This window comes from Myodes glareolus, chromosome 25 (genome assembly GCF_982192425.1).
Source record: "Myodes glareolus chromosome 25, mMyoGla1.1, whole genome shotgun sequence".
Taxonomy (NCBI): domain Eukaryota; kingdom Metazoa; phylum Chordata; class Mammalia; order Rodentia; family Cricetidae; genus Myodes; species Myodes glareolus.
This window is the reverse complement of record NC_142050.1, coordinates 19,928,423-19,950,469: the sequence shown is the minus strand read 5'-3', so window position 1 is coordinate 19,950,469 and position 22,047 is coordinate 19,928,423. Positions and strand designations below refer to the sequence as shown.

The 22,047-nt window shown below is 42.0% G+C and overlaps 1 protein-coding gene across 1 annotated transcript in view; it reads right to left on the bottom strand.

Moving 5' to 3' along the window:
* Cped1 (cadherin like and PC-esterase domain containing 1) overlaps positions 1-22,047 on the bottom strand; it is a 284,218-nt gene that overhangs the window by 166,872 nt on the left and 95,299 nt on the right. The gene's annotated exons all lie outside the window — the stretch shown is intronic.

Below are 22,047 nucleotides of genomic sequence, written 5' to 3'. Positions count from 1 at the left end.
CTGAATTACCTTTCCAAACCTTAATAGCAGGGGAGGTGATCAGTCCCTACCACAACTTGATTTGCCATGTTTTGTTGATATCCATGGGAGGCCTGCCCCTTTCTGAACAGAAGTGGAGGAGGAGTGGATTGGGAGAGGGAATAGAAGGAGAGGAGGGAGGGGAAACTGAGGTTGGGGTGTAAAATAAATAAATAAATTTAATTAATAATAAAAGCATGATCAGAGAGGATTTCTTTATGGAGTTGTTCATTTTCATTTTTTATTTTTAACCGCAGACCAAGAGAATAATTGTAATAATTGGCTCTAATTGCTCAGAAGGAAGGTAGATGGCATATCTCTAGCCATCCAAGTCCACGCTGACCTCTGTCCACACTGCTCAGGGGGGTCTGATGTGGACAGAAAGGTAGCAAAGACATTGTTTGTGGTGGGAGTGCCCTCAGGAAACAGGCTGATTTCCTGACAGCAGATTGCTTCGCATGCTTTCGGTGGTTAGGCCTCGTGACCTGGGAAACTTCACAAGGGTCTTAAACCTATTTAAGAAAGATTGAAGTTACACACATGAAGAACAGCAACAATGTCTTATTTCAGGACAGTGATCCCGAAATGTTTAAAAAGAGACAATGTTGGATAAACTTAGGAAGAATGCCTGGAAGATATGGAAAGCTACAAAAACGACCTGCGTCCATCAAAAGTGACATCAGCTTTTGGCATCCACAGAAGCACGGGGATCAGAAGCATTTTTAAAAACATAACAGGATGCAACTGAGATAAATACCAGTGTACCTGTACTAACGCAGATACATAGGTATTTCTTTTTAAATTTTACAGCACAGTCCTGCTAGTGGCTGATGCCTGGCTTCTGTCTCGATTTTATGTAGAATTTACTATGCACACTTCTCAGCAGCTTATAGTATTCCATTAAATACTACACATGACTAACTAGGGCATTCTCCTCTACTGGGCACTTCCTGTTGAAATATTTTTCCTTTGCTATTTTAACAACGCTGTGATGAACATTCTCATACTACTATTTTGATGTACCTCTATAAGCTTATCTAAATTCTTCTAGGCATGCAAAATCCCCAGGTTATGGATAAATGCATTGCGAATTTTTTTAAGGCATTATCAAATTGCTTTTTAAAACACGTATCCTAATTTCCACCCTACCCAAGACTGTAGGAGAGTTGTGGTTTTACGCCAGGTCACACTGCTTGATTTTTAAGTCAGGTAATGTCTCCAGCTCTCGGAATGAAACGAAGCCTTCAAAGGATTTTTCCTCTTGTGCACATTCCATCAACACTAACATAGTCTAATTTAAAACATTTCACAGTCCCAAGTAAGAGTCACACAAGGAGAGCTGTTTGATGTAGTCCCAGATCTCGTTATTCAGCACAGTGTGACTTGGTGCAAAAAAGTCCCGGAAATCTATTAGTAAGGCTTCCCCACCAATCAAGTTCCACGTGTTATAGCAACAGGACTGGAACTACTCAGACTGCTTCGGTTTTGAATTTGACAAATAAAAAGCCGTGGAAGATCATTTCTTTCCTTGGAAATCACAACCTTGAAATTTTTTAAAATTCCATCTGTGTGAGCGGTATGATGTGCGTGGCACTCAGAGAGCACGTTACAGGACCTGGTTCTCTCCTTCCACCATGTGCGGGGCTCAGAGACTGAACTCAGCTAGTTGGGCTTAGGAGCAATTGCCTTTGTCTACTGAGCCCTCTCACTGGCCTGGAAATTACAACTTTGAAAAGGTTGAGATGGGAGCCAGGTATATAGCCCAGTGGTAGAACATGAGTTTAACATGTACAGTGACCTTGGGTACAATAATTTCCTATGGCGAAAGAGAAAATAAAATGTTGACTAAATCCCTCAACCTTGTAAAAAGAAAAGAAATGTTCTTAATTAATATTTCACTAAATATATACATTCATAACAAGTTATTATTAGGGAAAATTGTATCTCTACCGAAGAGCTTGTTTGTAGCTCTTCTGGATGCGACGAGAAGACAGGACCATTGATTCCAGTGTCTCCCACGCACAGGAAGCCCCGTATCTGAAATCTAAACACAGCTGCCCTTGGAGATGCTAGACACAGCCTATTTTGACCAGGCTACTATCTCAATGGTGTTATCAAGGTAGTAAGGGAAAGAGAGAGGAAGGAGAGAGAGAGAGAGAGAGAGAGAGAGAGAGAGAGAGAGAGAGAGGGAGGAGAGGAGAAAGGAACTTTGTCCCCGTTTGTGGTTTATTTCAAGTGCTGGAGCTGTGCACAATGCGGAGCTGATGTGAGAGCTACCAAAACCGCACAAGGGTCTTTCCATTACCGTGACTCCACAACAGAATTTAATACTGAGCAAATAAAGTTTGTAGTAATTTAAATTTACACACACCAGGCTTCCACTATATTATTTCATACTTGCTGATGGCTACATTTTATGATTCCTCCCCCCACAAAACTTTTGCAATTAGCTATACTTTACTATCTAAAGTGACCCCTATCTTATTTGAGTATGGGGAAAATGAACAGGCACAAGCTCCATTACTATGTAGAAAATACAGTTATGTTTCATGGAAATATTACAAATGATCGTGGACATATTTAATCATCTTAAGTTATTTAACAGAATCAAATATTTATTGGGTGGTCCCTTCTTAGGTCTTTTTGTGGCGTATCCATCCAAGGTTCTTTTGAGAAGTCTGTCACCCCATTTCCTCCCCATCTTACTCACCTCCCTCCTACTCTAGACACGTAAGAAAGCCCAGACGTTTCCTCATAATAATGCCGGAAGTAGCAGCTGTTTTTGAGGGAATTTGGGTTATGAGACCCTGTCACATGCGTAGTGTTCCAAATAACTCCCTAACTCACGGACAGAGGATAGTTCAAGTGTTTCAGAAACAATTCAATGCGAGGTACCGAGCGTGCAACCTTTAGGTTTGCTTGCCCACAGCATGAAGCCGGAGTGGATAGCAGCCTCAGATGCGGAACATTATCTAGCCAGTAGGGCTGTACTTTTCTTCCCTACCTACTTGTAGCCTAAGCATCCCAGTCATCTGGAGAAAAAAATGGACCGTTTTGTTAGGGATGCACCAAGGCTGCCGGCCTTGTGCCTTTGAGCATCTGGTAGAATGTGCCCGAGTGCCTGCTGACTGGGGTGCTGCGATGCCAACAGGGAGACCGAGGCAGAAGTAAGGGGCCTAGCTTGGCATTTCCGTTCTTGCCAATGATCCCTGGGCTTGTGGCACTGGCAAGGAGTCCTCTAGATTCCAATATGTGGTTTCTAGGAGTCGTCCACACTCTTCATGATACTAAAACACAATGCTGACCCACACCAGGTACTCCAGGTAACAATGAGGTAGTCAACTGTGGTTCCAAGCCAAAATGTTAGCCCAGTGAACTAAAAATCCTTCCTTTGGTTAGTAATTCCTCCTGATCTGTGAAGCATGTAATTATAAACAGCACAGGTAACGACTAAAACACTGGAAAACACATGTACTGGAAAAAATGAGCTGCCAATTTTCTGGTGTGTTTGATTTAATGTTTTCTTTCCCCATAGCTAGTAATTAATATGAAGGTAATAGCAAAAGTCTAATTATGTTTCACAAATGTTTGGATGCTATCTTGCATTTCTTATTACTAAACTAAATGTACTGTTTTGTATTTTAAATTTTCAGTGAAGGTAAAAGTCCTTGATTAGCAATTAGTAATGATTTGAGATTAGAAGTATAAATACGTATAGTTAAAAGAATGCTCATTGCTGCCCGTGCCTTAGGGCATTCATAAGCCTTAATGCTTAACTAGCAGGTATAAAAGCTATGAAAATGCAACATAAAACTCACACATATCACAAATATGACTTCAGAAATGCAGAAACTGAGGTTGCAGCCAGGAATAACTTCTATTATTTGCCGTCCCCAAGAAAAGGCTACAGATATAGGGCACAGATATTTCCAAGGCAAGAAGGATAGGGGACAAATGCCCCACTGTTCTCTCTCCCTGTACCTAAGGTCTAGCTAGTACCCAAGGCCAAGTAAAGGATGCTGAAGAGGGGTGTAAAGGACAGCCTTCTGGGAAAAGGCCTCGGGTAAACTGCAGGGGCAAATACAGATGACCCGATAGAAACACCACATTTGGAAAAGAGGAGCCATGGCCTCAGTCTGCTCGGCCATATGGGCCTGGGTTCACATACAGAAACAGAATGAAAGAAAAGGAATAGTGTCTTTATCTCCAGCCAGAGGATTTGCACAGGACAGCAGGCAATGGGTGTGGGAGAATTATCAGTATTCTGTCAATCATGTATTTTAATAAAACGCTGATTGGCCAGGCAGGCAGTATAGGCGGGAAAGTCAGACAGGAAGTAGAGGTGGAGCAAAGAGATTGGGAGTATTCTGGGAAGGAGGAAGCTCCCTCCGCAGTCCAGCCCAGATCACCAAAGAAGCAACATGCGAGCTGACAGCTAAAAAAGGTACCAAGCCATATGGCTAACATAGATAAGGATAATGGGGTAACATAAGTTATAAGAGCTAATAAGTAGCCTGACCTAATGGGCCAATTAGTTTATAACCTAATGTAGACTCCGTGTAATTTTTCTTTGGGCTTGCTGGCTGTGGGTTTCTGGACAGGACAGAAACCCCAACAAGCTGGCCTTCATGTTACAAATGGCTTAGACTGAACCATGTGAAACTGCCTTCTGCTGTATCAAAACAATAGCATTTTGGCCAAGTATCAGCAACTGCACGTGGTCAACCCAATGTTTCTTTTACTATATCTTGGGACATATTACAAAAAAATGAGAGTGTATCATCAGATAAGACTGAGTGCATAGGCTCAGGGAACGCAGTGGAAGAGTGGACCAAGATTCTAAGAGTCAGAACTCAGGGAAGTCCTGGGGAAAACGGTATTTTCTGATCATGACAGGGCTGCTGTGCTGATGAACTCACAGCAGCCGTGGTCACCTACATAAGACCTGCGCAATTTCAGTCATTTTGTTCAGTCACCCAGTTCAGGATCGCTGATTCCAGCGTGGATGCAGGGAGGGCTCGGGACTTCCTACCTAAGGTCAAGAGGCAATTGATAGCTGACAGATGCTAATGGAAGCAGAGTCAGTTTTCTTTAAGTGTGGCCCCCAAGAGGACTGCCATGCCCCAGATGGGTAGACCCACATGGGTATACAGGTAACATGGACAGGACATAGGGCTAGTTGGAAGTTGGGGGGCTAAAAGTGAATCCAGGAGAAGCGGGGGGAGTGGATATGATTAAAATGCATTGTATGAACATATACAAATATCAAAGAATTGACAAACATATTAAAATTAAAAATAAAGACTAGCGTTTTAGTAAGAGCATATCATCATACCACCTGCAAAGGAAATTACCTATAGCTTGAATGCCTGTGGATAAGAAAGGGTGACCCTGGAGTCACTCATAAGTGTTTGGTTCCCTCTTTGAAAGCAATAGAGGCACGGTCCAAGTCTCCTATAAGCCAAAAAAATAGCCTCACATCTCAGTCTGTTCCAGTCTTTGAATGATGATGAAAAAGCATGATGGGTACAGAACAAATGTTTGCTGAAAGGGTAACTAGAGAACTAAGGTCATCTACAAGTCAAGTTCTCTTGTTTTTCGATACAAAGTTGCCATTCTCAATACATGGTCTATGACTTCAGGGGTAGTTAAGTGGCAAGCGTCCATTGGCCAAAATGGAAATGCCATCTTGCTGTGAATTGAGCACATTGTATTGAACATGAGCATGTCATGCGGCCAACCAGCTGCCCTTCCGTCTGTGTGAAGCCCAATGGCCTTATGGGAAAGAGACTGCAGATGAACCCTCTTTAGCCACCATGCCCTCCAAAGGTATTTAAGGAATATTAGTTCTCCTTTTGCCTTTTCAGGAGAGTAGAAAAGAGGGAGGGACACGTCCACAGGTGGGTCAAGTTCATAAAATTAGCAAGTTGTTTGCCTTTAGAGAGGAGGGATTCTGTGCCGGGAAGGTAGTCTTAGCTCACAGGATGAGAAGCTCTACATGGCAGGGTCTCTGTTGTCTTCATTTGCTTGTTTATAAATTTTCCCTCCATTGTCTGTCTGCTGCTAGACACAGGCTGGCAGTAAACAGAGAGGATCAAATAAATACATGCTTACCAAGTGAACTAAAGTTTCTTCTTACACAAACCAGCAGACATACCTGTTTTGGTCTTAGGGGGTGTACTGGCTGATTTTGTGTGTCAACTTGACACAAGCTGGAGTCATCAGAGAGGAAGGAGCCTCAGTTGAGGAAATGACTCCACAAGAACCAGCTGTAAAGCATTTTCTCAATTAGTGATTAATAGGGGAGGGTCCAGCCCGTGGTGGGTGGTTCTAAAGAAAGCAAGCCGAGCAAACCAGGGGAAGCAAGCCAGTAAGCTCCCCTTCATGGCCTCTGCAACCTCTCTTGCCTCCAGGTTCCAGCCTTGCTTGAGTTCCTGCATTGACTTCCTTCAATGATGGACTAGGATCTTGAAGTAAAAGTCAAATAATTCCTTTCCTCCCCAAGGTGCTTTTGATCATGGTGCTTCATCACAACAATAGAAACCCTAACTAAGGGATTTAAAAAGACACAGAAATGAAAAAAAGAAAACGCCAGGCAGTGTCTGGAAAGTTTTACTGGAGTTGTAAGCTACTAACCTGTCATTGCCCGGCTTAAGGGATGTCTTTAAGGTGGAGGGAATACTTTTACCTCTCTACAGCAATGTGGAGTTGCTTAGACTGGTATGTATGTTATCCGTATCAAAAATCTGCAAAAACAGCATCCAGCAGCCTCACTAAGGGGACAAAGATCAACAACTCTGAGACCAGTTATTTAGGGCCAAGCTGTGGACTAAGAGCAAAGAACTACGGACTTCACAGAGATCACAGGAAGTCACAGGAAGAGCCATTTGCAGATGGTCAAGAGAAGGTAATGCACAGGGACCATGGATGGGCTTAACTTAGGACCAAAGTTTCTTGTTTTACCAAGCAGATGGACCTTGGGTCTAAGAAGACGTAAGTGGAGCCCACCAACATGCATATTCTAGTTGTCCAACATGTTATGAATTATCACTAACCAATATTTTCCAAATCTTTTACAAATAAGACTACAAATTATATTTTTCAAACTGTGTTTGTTAATGAATTGATTTGTGGGTCAAGATTCAATTCCTTAGTCTTTCTAAGTTCAGTGTCATCATCAAAAATAATAATAGAGGTTGCGGGAGATGACTTAGAGGTTAAGAGAACCACCTACTCTCGCAGAGGACCCAGGTCCAGTTCCCAGCAGCCTCAAGGTAGTGCCTTCTGACATACACAGGCACCAGGCATACAAATAGTACAAGTATAGACATACAGGGAAAATACTCATATGTAAAATAGAATAAAAATTGTAAAAGTTGTAATAAAAATGATCTACTTACAGGGGTGGTAACAGAATTAAATACAAAATTGCCTTAAAATGCTTTGCACAGAATTTGCATATATTCAATGCTCAAAAATCACTGGAGTGGGGCTGGAGAGCTGAGTCAGCAGTTAGGAGCTGGAACTTCTCTTGCAGACAATCTGAGTCCTGTTCTTAGCACCAATATCAGGAGGCTCACAGCTGCCTTTAACTCCTTATCAAAGGGTATCCAATGCCTCTAGCATCTGCGGCAATTGCACTCACACTCATATAAGTCACACACACACACACACACACACACACATGCACACACACACACGCATGCACACACAGAGAGTCTGAAAACATAATAAATGCTACATTAGTGACAATTTAAAATATTGTTCCCAGAATCTTAGAAACTCTCTAACTTTCAAAACCACAACTGAAATATTATTTCTTCTGATTCCATACTCAGATGCTTCCCATTACTGGTCACTATCAGTCAAAGGCTAATCTGTTCATTCTTTCCTGTGATTGTTTTATTTGTTTGTTTTTGATTTTTTTTGAAAGTAATTTTATTAAATTATAAAAGTTTCCATTTCCGCCCCTCTTCCCAACACCCTCCCACTCCCCCCACTCCCTCTCCTCCTCCCTCTTCGTCCCTTAGAGCAGTCAGGGTTTCCTGCCCTGTGGGAAGTTCAAGTTCCTCCCCCCTCCCTCCAGGTCCAGGAAGGTGAGTATCCAAACAGACTGGATCCCCAAAATCCAGTATATGCAGAGGAAACAAGTCCCAGTGTCATAGTCAATGGCTTTTCAGAAAGACTTCGGGCCAGCCACATTCAGAGAATCCGGCCAAATTCCGAGAATCTGGTTAGATCACAGCGCTGGCTATCGCCAAACTCAATGCATAGACCAGGTTGGCCTCAAAGATCTCCCAGTCTCTAAAGTGTTGGGTTTAAAGGCATATGCCACTGTGCCCAGTCTTTATTATTTATTTATTTACGGACTGATTTATGTGTTTGTCATATGTGTACATTTGTTGTTTGCAAGTGCCTATGGAGGTCAGAATGGGTCCCTGGATCCCCTGGAGTTGGAATTACAGGCTATTCTTACCTGGTCAACATGAGTTTCTGGGAACTGAACTCTAGTCTTCTTCAAGAGCAGCAAACCCTCTAAACTGATGAGCCATCTCTCAGGACTCACGTGAGTCTTAATCATCGAGCATGTGCCCTTGGCTTCATAAGAGCAAAATGGGAAGTACAAATAGGAAGGGCAACTGTGTAGTCAATCGAGACATGTGAGTAGACTATGAAGAAGGGCTCCCTGCTCTTTCATCAGGTTTAGTCTCCTGTGGTCCTAAGCAAGAGAGGAGTTCACTGTGGTCTTTTCATTCATCTAAAGGGATTTTATATTAGGTTCCAATCCTGTGCTAGATCATGAATGAAGTAAGGTTAGAACTGACTCCCTTAGCGTATATAAGTCTACTACTTCTCCTCTGTATTCTGCTCAAAGAAAATATTGCTCCAAACAGCACAGATCAAAACAGAATTAACTTCTAAATGGATCCATAGGAAAACTTCCTAGACAATTGCGATCGTCATTGGGATTGTGCCTACTTCAAACACTCTGAGTCCTTCACAAATCTTTATTTTTGTTTTATGAAGGGGTTTTGAAGAGAATGAATATGGCAAACGCACAAAGGTATTATTAAGGCATACTTCTGGCCTCATTTGGGCAACTCACAGGTAATTTCTCAAGATCTGAAATCAATTGCATTGCTACATGTGTGGCCGTCCACATAACTTCCTCTTTTGATGGCCTCGAATGTCTTCCTTATGCTGTTATCAGAAAAGGATACCATACCACAAGTACACACCATGCAGCATTTCAGTATCATACTGTTTGTAGAGGAAAAAGCATAACATGCACACTGTTACAGGAAATGAGATGTAATCCATAGCCTGAGGTAAGTGGAGACACAATTTGACCTGTAAAAATGACCAGCTCAACGACACAATGTGCTCTGAAGGAGTAGTCTCATTGCACCACCTAACCCACCCGTCAATCACACGCCTATCAAGCATTCAGCAAATGCAGGCCGTAAGTGCCCTTCATTCACTTCTTTTTCAGTGGAAGTGTCAAAGTCACACAGTTCTACAAAACCAATTTTCCCCATGGACTCCTCTATGTTTTGACCATGACAACATAAGAACCTTGAATTCCGCTCATTTTCCTTGGTGATAAAAGCTGTGTCTAGACTACCACTTCAATTTTCTTGCCCTATGATTTCACTGCAATGACCAAACAGCATGAAAGATTGTTTTATTACTTTATGGCAGCTTAATTTTCCTTTCATGTTCTTCTACATGAATTTTCCAGAGGACAAGAAATTTTTTTTAAAAAGGAAAATGCATGACTACTCCAGGAAGGCCCAAGATGAATAATTTAGTATAAATTAATGAGGATCATTAATAACAATTTGAAACACAGCTTCCAACAAATATTAATACATAAGAGTCCAATAAATATGACAATAAAGTAGATGCCTAAATCCACCTGTTGTAAAATAAGTTAATCACTTTATTAGAGCAAACCATTTCCCTCATGACACATTTTCTGGAATAAACCACAAAATAGTATTGATTTAATTTGCATCAGAATAATTAATGGCTTACTAGAATCTGTAACAGTAATTATAAATTCTTTTGAAGTTTCGTGTAGTCAATCATAATTTAAATGTAAGCCACAAACACTGGGGGTAATGGTCCCCATTTAAAGGAAACCAGGCATTGAGATGGTCTTGAATGAGAAACCCAAAGGCAAATGGCAAATCCGTCATTTTTATGCCATATTTAACATACTAAAGTATACTCCGTCACTCTCAAGTTGCTTCTCTATTTATATATTGTTTGCAAATAAAGATATATTTGAGTCAGTTTTATGGTGTCAAGATTTTCATAATTTATGAATCCCAGTATAAAATTAAAATGTAGGAGATGCAGAGACTCACAAGAGTTGGCTAAATGAAGTCTCATGGGCGATAGGGACTTTGGAACCAGAAATAAGCCACAACCATGGAACACCCCAGGAAAGCAAACAAACACAGAATTATTAAACCACCTTATCCTGAGTTTCCTTCATGGTAATCAGCCAGTGGTGTGATTGGAATCTATGGAGGTCATGTTTGATTTGTTTAGCCTTGGGAAACAGGGATCATTTCTAAGAGATCTCAGACAGGAGGACATGAGACTGAAGCCAGCCATACCCTACCCTGACTTCCTGAAATGCCATCTCCATTTTCAACCATAGCTAGTGAAGAGGATCATTAGCCGAGCACTTCTGTTATTTAGCGTCTTCTAAATAACAAAAGAATTAACTGAATTCAGTGATCCGAAAGTGGAGGCAACTGCTCCTAAAAAGATAACTGGGCAATCCAAAAATCCTGTCTTTCTCTGCTGATCTAAATTATGACCTCTGATGTTAATCTGTTTCTTTTCCATAAAGAATTAAGTTAAGTAATGAAGTTGAAATAACTATTTCTCCAGGAATACTTTTCAAATGTTCCTCAGAAATTTTTATGTCTTGTACTGACAAGATAATATGTACAGTGTATATGTGTATATATATACTGATTTATACTGTTTACATACACACTCACAAATATTACACACACACACACACACACACACACACACACACACATGCTGACTTATATTGAGAGTTTTTGAATCAATATCCATAGCCTGGCTTTCAGGTTCAGTTTTCTCTGTTGTGATACTGGGATCCCTTGCATGCTTGTGAAACACTCTACCAAAAAGAGGTGTCCCAGCCTTTTTTTTTCACTTTCTATTTTGAGACGAGGTCTTACTAAGTTGCTTAAACTGGCCTTAAACTCAGCCTGTAGCACAGGTTAACCTTGACTTTGGAATCTTCCTTCCTCCTTGGCCTCCTGGTAGCTAGGACTCCAGTTTCCACTGCATATTTGCATGCCTCCTCTGCTAGTTTTCATTGCCAGCTTGACCCAACCTAGAGCCTTTGGGGAAGACAGGAATTCCATCAGTTGAGGAATTGCCTTGATCAGACTGGCTTGCCAATATGCCTGTGGGGCACTATGATTTCTAATTGCATCTAATTGATGTAATGGGCTGTACCATTCCTACGCAGGAGGGTCTTAGTTGTTTGTTTGTTTGTTTGTTTGTTTGTTTTTAGAAATGTCAATGAGCACAAAACACTAGCAGATTTAATTCATGGTCTTGCTTCAATTCCTACCTCCAGGTTTCTGCTTGAGTTTCTGTCCTGACTTCCCTCATTAATGGACTGTGACCCAGAAGTATAAAGCTATATGAACCCTTTCCTTCCCTAAACTGCATTTGATCATTGTAGTTTCCAGAGCAACGGAAAATAAAGCAAACAAGAACACTCTTCGACAACAGCCCCAGTTGTGAACTTTTCTTGTTTTAAACTGCTACTTGGATTACTGAGAAAAAGTGATAGTAAAATGTCCTTTGCTATTTATTTTTAAACGCATTGAATACCTTAAAGAAAATATTTGTGGCATTCAATATTATTCCAGGCATCTTCAATAAACTAGGGTTATATAGTCATTGACTTTAAAAGTTCAGTAAATCCTAATATCACTCAGCAGCTCCAACCATAAGAAAACCATTCAATATTATTTTTGGTCCCAATAAATTCCAGCCAGTAGATACTTGGCATCGCTTGGAAGTAACAGTAAGAACTCAAGATGGGTGGTAGCAAAGAAAAAAAATATCAAAAGTATGAGTTTTCTTCTTTTCCTTCCCTTCTCTAATGAAAGAAATGTGATGATTTGGAAGTTCAACCTTTGTCGTGCATCTTGCTTGGTTTAATGAGCAAAAATCAAATTGATTATAAGGGAGAACTGGGAAAGGAGGAATGTACAAAAGTCCAAGGAAGAGAATGACTGACCTGAGCTCACGAGAGCTCGTGAATGCTGGACCAACAGTCAGGGAGCCTGCATGGGACCCACTTAGGCCCTCTGCATGTATGTGGCAATCTGGTAGCTTGGTCTCTTCATAAGGATTCTAACAGCGAGAGCAGGACCTCTCCCTGGTGCTTGGCTGGCTTTTCGGTAACCTGTTCTCCATGCTGGATTACCTGGTTCTGCGTTGGCCATAATGGGAGAAGCTCACAAGGGAAGAAGCTCAACTTGATGTGCCATGCTTTGTTCTAGCCCAGGGGAGGTTGCCCTTTTCTGAATGGAGATGGAGGAGTGGATGGAGAGAGGGGTAGATGCAAAAGGGGAGCGGAGGGGATAAGAAGAGAGGAGGGAACTGATTGGTATGTAAAACAAATTTTAAAATGTTATTTAAATAAAAGGAGAGAGAATGTTTGAGCAAAACAGTGTTCTGGTGAACTAGAGGAAGCTATCTAAGAATTAAGAGGTTTACAAATGAAGAATTTGACAGAATTTTGCTGTGTTATGAGGGCCGTAGGACAGTTCAATGCACAAAGGTGTTTGCTGCCAAGTATGAAGACATACTTGAGCCCACAAACTGGAACCCACAACGTTGAAGAGCTTTAACTCCACTGGGTTGTCCTCTGACCTCCACATGTGGACTAAGGCTTGCCCCTCCTCCAAGCCAATCAATCAATTTATCAGCCAATGAATAAATTTTGTGGGTTGAGTAATACTAAATCCACTAAAATATTGGGTTTTTTTCTTTAATCTTACCACCTTGTAAACATAAACTATTTAAAAAGTTCAACTGCTCCACAAGGCAGTTGTGGAAACTTTGGCACCAGAGGTGATGTTGGGGAGGCAGTTTTACCTTGCTTGCCTAATCAATGCAATTTTGACCTGGGTCCCCTGCCATACTGTCTCAGTCTCCTGTGGTTGGATTCAGGTTCCATACCCTAAGTGGGCTTCGATGTTCTTCCCAAAAAGAGTTGGGAGTCACCAGTAGGACAGTAAAATTGGATTTCGAGAAAAAAAGCACCCAAAGTTTCTGTAAGGATTCTGAAATACAAGAGTGCTCATTCAATTTCATGGATGAAGAGCGAAAAGTGACAGAAGTTCATGGCCACCATTATCCATCAAAGGATCTGCAATCCGGGTTCTTGACACTGCTTCAGAGTTACTTAGCCAGGCTCCCAGTGGTTCTCAACCTTCCTAATGTTGAGACCCTTTAATACAGTTCCCCATGTCATGGTGGCCCCCAACCATAAAATTATTTTCATTGCTATTTCATAACTGTAATTTTGCTTCTGTTTGAAACATAATGCGAATATCTGTGTTTTCCAATGACTTTAGGTGATCCTGTGAAAGAGCCATTCATCTACTGAAGGGTCAGGAACCTCAGGTTGAGAGCCTCTGCTGTGGCTGCTGCTGGTTTCCCACAGAAGATGGCTCTTTACTCAGCATTTTTGTCCGTCCCTCAATCAACCATTCTTTCCCAGATCACTTACTAATGTTCTTAGTATACTTTCGTCCTAGGAGTCTGGAATGACATTAAGGCATGTATTTCTGACTAGATTTTTTAAAATTGATTTGAAACACTCGAGGTTTCTTGTTTCCCTGTGTTGCTTTCAGCTGTGAGCCACGTTCTATATAATTAAGGGTTCTCACCCACCAGCAGTCTAAAATGCTGTTTCTATGGCTCCCACACAGTGAACTGCCCTAGTAAAATCTGTCCACAGGTAACAGGTCCCTTAATTAAGATCTCGGTATCTCGGCACTGGATCCTTTTCCTCTTGGTCTGTGTAGATTTATCAAAACACTGTGTAATTGGAAAGTTTTAAATATCATTTTATGGGTTGACTTTGCATTTTATAGCCTGCTGTGAACATATTTGAAAGTCCTTTTCCCTTAAACGACACAACGCTGTTCGAAAAGTGGCTGTTGACTGACCCACACCGGGTGGAGAGGGAGACTAAAGAAACTGAAACATTTGCAAAACATGGAAGAGAAGATGAATGAACAGATCCCGTTTGCTTAAACACACCATCTTTCTCCCCTTCTTGGTAATTCTATTTAGAGTCAGAGTAAACATTCCCGGGTCTGCAATGTTTGGAACACTGAGTCATAAATAGTGATGGCTTCGTACTTGGAAGGAAAATAGAAGCCTGTATTTCAACTCTGTTTTAAAGAAAATTTTGAGGTCTAGTTGTGACATTGTTAAAATTCAGTCGGTATTGAGCATACCTAAGTCCAGCTTAAAAAAGGGGGGGGGGAGCAGAAGAGGAGAGGAGAGGAGTGAGAGAGAGAGAGAGAGAGAGAGAGAGAGAACAAGAAAGAGAGAGGGAGAACCTATTTCCCAACTTTCCCTCCCTGCTTTACAGTCTATGGTCAATGAGAAATGGCGAGAGGCCATCTGGTCATTACTTACTCAAGTAGTGGAGTGTTTATGTGGAGTGAATCTGATCCACCACTACTGCAATGTGTGTGGGCTTGACTTGAAGAACTGTGTGTGAGGTCTACCAGCGGGGAATCAGCCTTAAATTAAAATGAGGTAAGCAGCAAGAAAACACACAGCGCAGGATGACGTAAAAGAAAAGGGCAACTTTCAATGCCATATTTTTTTTTTTCCAGTGCCATGTTTTATGTCTTATAGACTACATCTCTCTAGGTGCTGGTTCCTAACCTTCCTTAATACCGTTCATGTGGTGACCCCCAACCATAAAATTATTTTTTTGCTACCCTATAACTGCAATTTGCCACTATTATTATTGTTATGATTCATAATGTAAATATTGGGTTGTGGCCCACAGGTTGAGAAACACTGCTCTAGGGTGTCCATGTGTTTGTGTGTGTGGGACGTTTACCCATGTGTGCATATATGAAAACCAGAGGTAGATATTGGGTTTCTTCTCTCATTTGTCACCTTGGTTTTGGAGATAAGGTTTCTCCCTTAACCTAGAACTCACCAATTGGCTAGACTGGCTAGCCAGTATACCTTTAATTGTCTACTTGACATAACATAGAGTTACCTGGGAAGAGTCTTAATTGAGGAATCAACAAAATCAAGATGGCTTATGGGAACGCTTCTAGGAGACCTCCCTTGATAGCTAATGGATATAGGAAGACCCAACTCGTTGTGGGCAGCACCATTCTCTAGATAGGAGGTCTTAAATGCTGTGAGAGAGGAGAAAACTAGTGGAAAGCAAGCAAACAGACAAGCAAAATAATAAGCAAAGGCCCATGGGTTTATTCTCTTGTGCTCCACTATGAGTGCAATGTTTAAGGTTCTGACTTGACTACCCCACAATATGAACTGTAGCCAATTGAATTGTGAGCCAAATAAACGTTCCCCTCCTGTGTACTGCTTTTGGTCAACAGTATAAAAAGTTTTTGATTTTTATAAAAATTTTCTTCACAGCAATAGGAATAAAACTAGACCACTGTGGTGCTTTCAATAAGAATGGCCCTGATAGGCTCATTTGAATGCTTAATCACCGGGTAGTGGAACTGTTTGAGAAGATTAGAAGGATTAAGAGGTGTGGCCCTATTGGAGGAAGTGTGTCACTGAGGGTGAGCTGTGAGGTTTCAAAAGCCCATTCCACTTTCTCTGCCTGTGGAACAGGATGCAGCTCTCGGCCACCTTTCCAGGGTCATGAGTACTGCCATGATGAAAATGGACTAACCTTCTGAAACTGTAAGGCTCTGTTTGGTTAACAGGCATCACCTCAGCCCCTAACATCCTTATCCACAAAATTCTGGAATGTTTGATTGGGGGGCTTCACCCCAGTCCCCTGACATTCATCTTGAAATGTTGGGTGGAAAGTTCCATTTCAAAGCTCCCTCCCCTGGAAGTTGCCTCAGTTGGCAACTGAGTTGGAGTCTCACCTCCAAGAAAGCCCACCAAATGGTGACCCCTGCCCAGGGAGGGTCAAGACCATTCCCACAGGCTATTTGAACTGCCCCCCAGAGAATGAACCCGTGGTCTCCCAGTTTTCCATGGTCTTTCGGTTCTCTGTTGCCCTCTCCGTGTTTTCGGGAGTGGGAGGTACCTGGTAGCACTACCATCCATTAAACCTGGGCATCTTCTAATTTGGTATGATTTGGATTATTGCATTGGCTGAGAGAGAGTTTTGTCGGCCAAGGAAGGAAACTTACCAGTCTCCATTTAAATACTTTCTTTTATAAGAGTTGTCTTGGTCAAAGTGTCTCTTTGCAACAATAGAACACTGACCTGTGGAACCCAGGGTAGCCTGGCCACATGAGGCCCAGGATGTACAATTGCCATAGCAGGCAGCACCAGGTTCCAGGAAAAGTCATAAGCTTGCACTACCCAGGAACAGACTATCCAAAGGAAATTCCTAATATTCCAACAGTTGTAGATAGGATCACCTGCCAGTACACACCCATCACTTTTCACCAGGACATCCCTAGACAAATGTCAGTCAATAGGGGTCCTGAACCTTAGAAATCCCTCACCCACACCTTTGCTGCTATAGAAACCCAATCCCAAATGAGCTCAGGGCTCTCTGATCGCTCCAATATGTTGGACACACAGAGAGTTTGAGTTTGCAAACTTGTGTAAAAATAAAGGCTTTTTGCTTTTACATACAGGAGTCAATCTCCTAGTTGGCTTTTGGGGGACTTAGTGATCTGGGCATAACATGACCAAGACAACTTTTAAGCAAGTTATTGAAAAAAAAATCGCATTTCATGCTTATAATGTTCTCATTCTGCCCACATAACTTGAAGTATTTTCAGTTGAATATATGGCCCCAGTCTATTCTCCTAAAACTCTATGCTGGGAATGCATGGTGTAAGGTCCAAAATTCCAGCATTCAGCAGACAGAGGCAGGAAGTTCCTTGCTAGCTCAAGGCCAGTACAGCCAAATAATGAACTCAGGTCAGACAGGGATACATGGTAAGACCCTGTCTGAAAAACAATAATAACAAGAAAAACCTCTACAAGAAAACCATGATCTTCCCTCTATTTTAGAAAGGAAATCAAAGCACAGAGAAGGCAAGAAACTCACCCCGATGGGATTTGTACATGGGGAGCCGGCACTGAATGCTCAGACCACTATCCTGTAGCAGCTGGGAATCAAGTTGAAGCAAACGCCAACTCTAAAAAGGATTTCTACGAATGATCAATTCTACCAAATCATATATCTCCTATAAAACATAATTTGCCTCTACTCATATCCTTTAATCCACCTTCTCACATCTGTGCTTTGCAAACCAGTTTAGAAGCACAATCAGCTAATTTTAAAAGCCACCAGAGAAGCCTCCAATGAAAGCCAGAGAAACAACTTTAAGAGGCCAAGGAACGAACAGACCAGCTACACCAATCTGCCGCCCCAATTCCCTTAACCTGTGGTGCCTAACCTCCCACCTTTTATTATAAAAATGAGATGGGAATGTCTTGTCTCTTTAAGAGACAAGTCCCACCCATTCCCTCCCCCATCCACTGAGGCAGTCAGATCTTCCTTCCTGCTTGCAGCCTGAGTCTCTTCCTTTTCCATCTCCCTCTCGAAGAAGCAGCTTCTCTCTCTCTCTCTCTCTCTCTCTCTCTCTCTCTCTCTGTCTGTCTCTCTCTCTCTCTCTCTCTGCCTCTTTGCTCTTCTCCCCTTCTCCTCTCCCCTTCCATAACCCACTAAATAAATATCCAACCTTACTCTGCGTGGCATGCCTATCCGCCTGTCTCTCAGCCACTGCCATGTGTTGTCCTCCGCCTGGGACCAGCTGCCTTTGGAGACCTGCAGCATGGTCTCATGCATTGTCCCTACCTGGGACTGGCTGCCCTGGGGCCTGCTGCCTGCCTCAGGCTTGGGGACCTGTGATGTTGTCTCATGGCTTGCTGCCCGCTGCAACCACTCAGGATCCACATCATTTTTACTAATCCATTTCAAAGGCAACTAATTTTGGAACCTTCTAAGCAGCCCAGCGAGGTGGTGCCATTATACCCTAGAAGCCGAAAACTGAAGCTGGTGTCCGCCCTCAAGTATGTGACTATGGTATGAAGTTTGCCATGGTAGGCTTTCCTTTTGCCCAGCAGAGCTTTGGACTTGATAGCTGAGTCTTATGTAGACACATAAGAGAAGGGGTAACAGAGAAAAGGATAACGGGGACCCCATAAGAGAACTTAGTAGTATAAAGTGAAGACCGGACTCCTTGCTCTCCCAAGGCTAGCAATTCTGATCTGCTGCTACATTTTCTATCAAAGCAGGAACCCAAAACAAAACCGTCTTCTGTAAACACGCATTGCTCTGCTTAATCACATATACTGATGAGTGCTAAATCAAGAGGATTATGTTAGCTGATGAAACAATAAAAGCAGGGTGAGTAGATAAACATAATTCATTAGGCCAGGCATGATAGTTTCTTCCAAATAGATGCTTCTTTAGTTTGGTTATTATAATCAACCTAAAAATCCAGTATAATGGAAAGGCAGAGTGGGAAGAATCTGAACATGAATGCATCAACTCCATAAATAATTACGTGAGGTTAAGAAGGACCAGATTGTCAGTGTTTGGTATATAAAGAAAAATTGACATTACCTCTCGTTATGATTTTAGGGTAACTCATCTATAAAATTATCCTGGGATATGAATCCTTATAAAGTTCCATCAAACTATCTATAAAATAAGCCTCATAATAATTATTGCTACCTCTGCTTGGTGGCTATGCTTAATCTCCAACTTAAAGTCACAGTGAATTGCCTATTTCTCTCATATACACATACATATACGTGACATGCGTGTGAGTGTGGAGCAGAACTGAAAACCTTCTTCAGTTATCCTCTAGGAATCAGTTTGTGGATATCTTGAACCATACCTCATGTGACACTTTGAATGAGAATGGTCGCCATGTGCTCATGTGTTTGAATGGTTCGTCTCTAGTCAGTGGATCTGTTTGGGAAGGATTAGGAGGTGTGGCCCTGTTGGAGGTCTGTCACCAGGGATGGACTTTGAGGTTTCAAAAGCCCATGCCAGGCCCAGTGTATCTCTCTCTGTCTCTCAGCCTAACTGTAGATCACACTGCTAAGCTCTCAACATCACGTTTGCGCTCGGCCATGCTCTTAGTCACAATGGTCATTAACTAACCTGACATTGTCAGCCAGTACCAATGAAATGCTTTATTCTATAATTTTCCTGGATTGTGGTGTCTCCTTACAGCAACAGAACAGTAACTGAGTCACCTTACATGTAACATGAACAGATTTATAATAAGAGAGCTTGTCATACAAAGCATTTTTGTAACGACTCTATGAAGAAGGAACAGCTCTATAAAATCGTTCCCACCTCATAAGTCTAAAAGACCAGCAAATGGATTACTTTACCCAGACTCCCTTAGCAGCTGAGGGAACCCTGAATGAATGTCTTCCCCTCTGGATTCCAGGACTCCTGGTGTGTGACTCCCTGTGAGTTCGAATTCCTGGCACTGCTTATATTTTCACAGAAAAGGCAGAGACCCCTCACTTAATATGGGTGAATTCCTGGCTTTGTCCTGTTGGGGGATGGTGGGGGAAGGTGACCCCTTGGAATGCTATACATTTGCATGTGAGCTGACTGTAAGCAAGCTGCTCGATTTCCCCCTGATGCTGCTGCCTTTAGTAAAAACAACTGCAGAGAAAAGAGAATACTTCCATTTCACCACTAGATGGTGCTAGGAGTAGATTTTTTTAAAAAGAAGGTCTCAAAAGTTAATGCAATGAATCAGAGAGTTTGAAAGACATTTGAGTCTGTCCCCTCTCGCAGACAGGAGCATGTCTACCCTACCATTAAGAGGGAAAACATCTTCCAAAGCTGATCCATCACTCAGTTAATTACATTTCTGCCAGGATAGGTGTCCTTTCTAATCACAACTTCAGCACAAAATGAAAGACACTGACTCTGCAGGAATCCGAATGAGCTTCACGTTCCTCATACTTTGCTGAAACTTTCATTTTCAGTCTCTGTCAAAATTATTCTCCAACGGGATTTGTCAGATTGGGAAAGTCTAAATAGCTGTTAGGATGTATTAGTCTTAATAAATGTGCATTATCTTACATATGACCTACAATGCAATGCTCTAGAGATGAGTCATAACAAACGTCATCCCATGAGCAATGTGCTCTGCACCACGCAGCTGAGAAAGCTGTGCACACCTTGGCTAATGCCTGATATTAATGAACTGTTTCTTTCTAACGTTAACGGTGGACTGCGGTGAAAATGAATGGAGACTCCTTGAACACCTCAAACTTATTAACATCGTTTTTCTTTCACAACATTTGCAGTATTTTTGTCAGCAGATATTTGTCTTTCCAGCCAGAGAAAGGCTGGGGGGATGAATGACTTGAAATTCAACACAGTAGTCTCCCAACACTACTGACTCCTCCTCCCTCTCCTCTTCCCTCCCTCCCCTGTATCTCTGTATGTAGATAGACATGCATGCACAGATGAACAGTCAATGTCACACGTGTTCTGCTATCATTTTGAACTATATGTTTGAAAGCAAGATTGCTCATTGAACCTGGAGCTTGTCTTTTTGTTTAGGCTGGTTGGCCAGTAAACTCTGGAGAGCCTATCTTTGCCTACCCCAGCTCTGGGATTACAGGCATATGCTACTGCGCTTGGCTTTTTACATGAGTACTAGACTTGCCTTGGAGATTTTATTGCTGTGTAAAAATACCATGACCAAAAAACAACTTGGAGGTAAAGGGTTTATCTGGCTTACACTTCCACAACACTGTTCATCATTGAAAAAAGTCAGGACACAAACTCAAACAGGCCAGGAACCTGGAGGTAGGAGCTGATGCAGAGGCAATAGAGGAGTACTGCTTACTGGCTTGCTCCTCGTGGCTTGCTTAGACTGCTTTCTTTTACAACTCAGGACCATTTGTCCAGGGATCATAGTTCTCACAATGTGCTAGGCCCTCCCACATCAACCATTGACCAAATAAATGACCCACAGGCAAGTGAGTTCCAGACCATGTAGTGGCCATATGGGTGCCTAGAATTGAAAGGGTACCCTCTGGAAAACCTTCTAATGCTCTTAACCTCTGAGTCATCTCTCTAGGCCTAAGATTCCAGATAAGGTCTTCATATTTCTGTACAATACACAATGGCTATGCCAAGTGGGTAGAAGAATCACATAGTTCCCCACTGACAGACTACAGCCACGTGGTCGATACGTTTCCTTATTTTCAAGGAAATGAAGCAAGGCTATATAATCATTTTATCAAATAATCTTTATTTGATTTTGGCTGTCTTTCGTTAATATAGATACGCATAGTTCCTCCCTGGGGCTGTCTTATACATTGGTCAGGCTGTGTGAGTGGTCAGAATATTTTTATAATTCAACAGTTTCCATGGGGTTCTTCCTTCTTGCCGTCACATCTGGAATCGTCACCAACAAATGGTTTGGATTGAACTATTTCCCATGGACAGCTGTATGTTTGAAGAAAGAAAGATTAGCCCCAGGAAAAGAAGGAAATTCAGAGAATGTGTGTGTAAGAGCTGAAGCTCAAGGTAATAACTTTGCATGACCCAGAAAGGTAGGCCTCCATGCCGATCAACACACGGCCGCTGGGTAGCCTCTGGACAGCACCCACCTCTTGGTGCTCAGATGAAGGAAAAAGTGACATCCTCTCATTTAAAATGCCTGATGAGTTCTGTGGACTTTACTATAACCAATCCATACACATTTACCAAACACAGGTGTCTGTTGCTTTTTCCTGTCAAATACTGCC